Source organism: Lycium ferocissimum, chromosome 6 (genome assembly GCF_029784015.1).
Source record: "Lycium ferocissimum isolate CSIRO_LF1 chromosome 6, AGI_CSIRO_Lferr_CH_V1, whole genome shotgun sequence".
Lineage (NCBI taxonomy): Eukaryota > Viridiplantae > Streptophyta > Magnoliopsida > Solanales > Solanaceae > Lycium > Lycium ferocissimum.
This window is the reverse complement of record NC_081347.1, coordinates 3,518,428-3,523,708: the sequence shown is the minus strand read 5'-3', so window position 1 is coordinate 3,523,708 and position 5,281 is coordinate 3,518,428. Positions and strand designations below refer to the sequence as shown.

At 30.4% G+C, this 5,281-nt stretch overlaps 1 long non-coding RNA gene across 1 annotated transcript; it reads left to right on the top strand.

The window, feature by feature from the left end:
• The first annotated feature begins 973 nt into the window (after nt 1-973).
• Nucleotides 974-2,319, top strand: LOC132060556 (uncharacterized). The gene is made up of 2 exons (XR_009415946.1): nt 974-1,256; nt 1,393-2,319. It is a non-coding gene; the product is annotated as an uncharacterized LOC132060556 (long non-coding RNA).
• The last annotated feature ends 2,962 nt before the right edge of the window (nt 2,320-5,281 follow it).

Below are 5,281 nucleotides of genomic sequence, written 5' to 3'. Positions count from 1 at the left end.
TCTATGACTTTTGCCTATGTATAACTTTTCATACTTGAAGTCCAATATATAACTTCGTCCCAAATATCATTAATTTATCACTTATCACATCCATAATCTATCAACAATCACCACTGAAATTTATCATAATAAAAAACTCAATTAAAATTATTCTAAAATAAAAGTAATACAAAAAAAAAAAATTTAAAAAAAAAGATTAAAAAAATTGTATATTAAAGCGTAGATTTTTATTTTTTGGTTGTTCTTTTTTCTTGGATTATCTAAATTTATTTATTTCTTTTTCTTCTTCAAAATCCAATATTTTTTTTTTCTATTAACAATATATTCAGTTGAAAAATCATATTTCTAAATTAACAGTAAAAAAAAAATTTTTAAAAAAATAACTTACCAAAGATAATCTCACCAGGTGGGGGTCTGGAGAGGGTAGAGTGTATGCAGAATTTACCCCTACTTTGAGAAGGTAGAGATGCTATTTCTGATAAACCCTCGGCTCAAGAAAACATGCAAAAGATTAATAAAAAAAGAAGAAGCAATAACAGTAAACCTAATTGTAAATCCAAACAAAATTTACTCAATAATAATAAACTCAATTAAAAAGTTTGAATATTAAAGCATACTTAAAATAGAAGAAAGAAAAAATTAAACTCGATTAAAAAGTTTGAATATTAAAGCATACTCAAAATAATTTGAATTGAGTCGACTAGAAGAAAGAAAAAATTAATTTAAAAAAAAAGAATTTAAATGCCACGTAAATGCTCTTTTTGACTTATATTTTTAGAAATTAAAAATTAAAAATATTATAGTTCAAGGGTAGCAAAAACACCCCCATAATCTACATATAATATAAAGCTAGACATAAATAAGGTGATGTGACACCTCTCTATGGTCACCATTCCTATTTATCTTTTTTCTCTTCTTTTTTTTTTTTTTTTTTTTTGGCATTTTTCTCATTTTTTTCCATTTATGTGCCATATTAAAAAACTAAAAATATGCTCCTTTAACTCTCTTACTAATATCTTAATAAATATAATTATAATAAATGTGATACATTTAACATTTTCTATAACATTTAAAAGGAAAATGTTTAGATTCATTTTATTGTCATAAAAGATCTGATATTATTACCCAACATTTCTCATTCCTTATAATTTACTCTCATTATTTTTTCAATTTTGTGATCTTTTACAAATTTAAGGCATAACGTGGGAAGACCACGAACCTTCTAATTAAACTGAATAATTAGTTCATATTAATGTGTATGCCTTTTCATCTTCATTATTTGTTGTTTTCCTATTTTGTTACTTCATGTGTTATTGCTGTGCTTCTTTAGATTTGCACTACAGCAAAGCATAGGTGGGTAAGCCATTAATTTTATTCTTCTTCTGATTTCAGAACGGAATTCTCTATTTTGGTGGTGCTAAATATATCCCGGGAAGAGCAATTTATTCATTTAGATTTTCAAGTAATTTCATAAAATATCAGATGTACGTAGTAGTAACTTTTTCCCCGGCTTTGGTTTTAGACGCTACTAAAAAAATAGAAGTTAGCAAAAAATTCTATTGTTAAACAGCAAATCAGTTGCTAATCTTATTAAGTGATCGATTAACACGGATTATCAAAAATAATTATTAGCTATGAGCAATTAAATGACGGATTAGCAACGAAGTTTGAAGCTAATTTGTACGAAGTGTTATTTTTCTTCTGATTTCAAGACGAAATTCTCTATTTTGGTGGTGTCAAGATATATCGCGGGCAGAGCAATTTATTCAATCAGATTCTCAGGTAATTTTTTAAAAGATAAGTTGCAGTAGTACCTTTTTTCCTTGTGGCTTTGATTTCTAGACACTACTAAAAGAATAAAAATTAGCAATGGACAAATTCTGTTGCAACAACAAATCAGTTCGTAATTTTATTTAGGACGGATTTAGCACTAAGAGCAATTTAATGGCAGATTAGCAACGAAGTTTATAACTAATTTCAGTTTTTTTTCCTAGTGAAATACGAGAAATGGAGGGACTGATTGCATGGGAGCTCATGAGAAGAAGGTGCAAGCATTTTACTCCTGTCGAAGAAGGGAATTATCCCATTTAAAATAACAGATAGGTGATCCATATTACGATTCTTTTTCCATTGAAGTTGGGTCTCCTCACACTTTTCTTATAATATTCTTTTTGATATCCTGCAATTCTGTGTTTACTAGAAAAAATATTTTTGTTTCGTTATCCCGCCATTGTAAATGATTTTCTTGCTAATGAATATGCTTGTATTTCATTTATCTTCTCAATATACAACATAAATAACACCACTAATTTAATTTTTTATTTGTCTGTTTGTAGTTTAAAGATGAGGTTATGTAATTTAAAGTTGTATTTGGGTTATTTATTTCTCTAATACTCCTTTTGAATCTTTCTATGTTAGATAAAAGTTAAATACACTTCATTTTATACATAATTAACTATATACACTACACTGAAAGTTGCAATTCGCGGAGGCTGAAAGTTGCAATTTGCGGAGGTTTTAGCCTCCACTAGTATTCTCTATTAAAACTGAACAATGGATGTGTAGTAATCCCTGTGCCTCTTTAGATTCACTATCGTGTTTTATACATATACATTATAGATTATATATAGAGCTTAAGTTACTTGAGCATGTTGTAACCATAACTAAAAACTGAAATAGATGTTATATAATTCTCTGCAAGTTTCAAGAAAAATTAATGAATCAAATGCCAAAAGAAGCAAGCCTCGTGAAAAATTGAAAATGATAAAGATGCTACAAAAGCAATAGAATATCATAATAGAAGTGATGCAAAAGCAGGGGATGGAAAGCAGAAACAAAAATAATGATGATCAGAACCTTTCAAAGCCACAAAAAGATTATATTCATGTTAGAGCGAGAGGGGGGGCCACTGGCCACAGATGCCCATAGCCTTACTAAAAGGTTATGGTTTTTTTTTTTTAAACTATTGTTATGCTTTATTTTCAGTTACAATAATTTTTTACTCATTCTTCTGATTGGACATGTTAGAAGAGCGAAAATCAGTGAAAGAATGAAACCCAAGATGTTGTACTAGGCTGTAATAAAGTATTTACAAGAATACTTCTTTACTTGCTCTATAAATTTTAAGAGAAATATAATGTACATAATTCTGATATCGTAAGTTCATTGGCTTTTAGGTGACCGGAAAAGTCGTAATGCTTGATGAAATCATTAACCATATGCAATTCCTCCGGCCATAAGTTGAGGTATACAACTTAGGTGGCATTTGTTTTAGAATTTGCAAACTCCGTTCGAGCTTTGGAAAACTATTTATATATCTATTCTTGCCCAAAAAAAAAAAAAAGGAAAACTTTAAAATATTTTCAACTTCAATTTTTGGAATCTATCAAAATCCAAATATTAGCCATCAGTTGCAATTCGTGTTTGAAATAATAGGGGTTAAATATCAACATGGCTAAAATTTGTATGTCGGTACTTTTATGTAATAGTTCCTCTTAGTGTAGTTACCTAATCTGAATTCAAGATTGGACTTCAAAATGAAATCTTCTCTCTCCAAAATATGAATCAGTCTTTATTACTCGTGAGTAGAGGTTTTGGCTTCTTGAATATAATCGTTCGTGAATCTTGTGTCAACTTCAGATGATTCAATTTGTTGGATTGTTGTATCATACTGAAAGACGTAGCTGGAGAGTTTGGATATCCGAGTTATGAAGTTGCTCTTGAGGAAAATTTAGCTCCAGACCCAGTAGATCTGCTGAAAAAAGCAGAAGTCAGGTTGTCACTTTCACTTCCTCTTTCCTGATGCTGGAACGTCCACTTTGAAGACTTCATGGGCTTCTGGGGTCTCTTTCCAAACGATTCTTGCTTTTGAAAAAAACAGAGGTTTCAAGGGCTAAGGATGCAATATTGGACGTCCAGTGAAGTTTCGAATGAAATCAGTCGAAGATGTGGCTCCTACGACCACTGAAGAAGCTTGGAATCATAGGCATCTTTTCTCAAATTGGAAATTTGATTGAAGAAAACAGAAACATAGGATACAAAAAGCTTGATTATAGTGGTTTGTATCGAACAAAGAAGCCGAAAAACTTCTGCAATTCGAGTGTCTCGGTTGTTCTTCAGTTATAGAAGAGGTTTCTAAACTATTCAACAGATTTATTATAAAATTATTTTAACACTTCTTCCGAATTTGGTAGCTAATTCCTACTTTTAGTTACAGATTATAGAGTCAAAGTTATTTAAATACCTAGAAGAAATGCATGGTGAATATTTCAAGCCATTTATACTAAGAAAATTGGTTCTTGTGGTTGGAAATATATACTGTATGAGCCAACCCTTGGTATGGATATTATTACTGCTCAACAAATTGCTGAAGAAATTGATTTGATCACTGACTCTGCAGAAAACACTACATTTGATGAGAGGTTTTTTTTTTTTTTAATTTTTTATCCCATTAATAATTATTCAACCATAAGGTATACTATTTGATGTTATTAGCTTATTTATCTCCCATTTGATATTTTTAGGTATGACTTAGCTCTTGATGCTAATGTGAGTGGTCCATACCAACTCATGGTGGTTGCCAAGAAGTGCAAGAAACATAAAATTTCTTATGCATTATTCCACAGGTGTATGCATTTGAATATTCTTCGACAAGGGACTTAGAGCCATTTTGAACCATATGGTAGAATATCAAATGTTCGAATCAGAAGAAATCGTTTATTCAGTATGAGTCAGGGGATGATGCTAGCAGAGCATTAGAAGCAACAAACATGAGCAAGTTCATGGATAAAGTTATTTATGTAGAATTTGTAATTCGAGACGATGATGACATGAGATGTTATTAATAGTATTCGGTGAAAGAGTTGCATTTCTATCTAGATGTTAACGTTTGACAATTTTACAAGTAATAATCATTTACTTTATTTTTGAGATCAGTACTTTAATTGGTTTCAAGGAGAGACTGCCATATATGATCTAAACGAGCTATATCATGAGGCTCTAGATTATATTTCTAATATTGAAGCTGAATGTGCATAATTTTTTTTTGGTTAGTCTCCTCAAAACCTTTGTTTGATTGCAGAAAATGGCAAGCTAGGTGAGAGGATTCATATGCAATTAAGCAGAAGATTTGTTTACAATTTAGATGAGTGATGATGAAGCTGATTTGATGCTTGAACTTCTAGGCAGGGACTAATTAAGGAGGAAGAATCGCGAAAATTATAAAGTTTGATGTGCTAAATTGCTCCAACATCGGGTTTTAGTAGTCCTTTTTTAGTGTAAT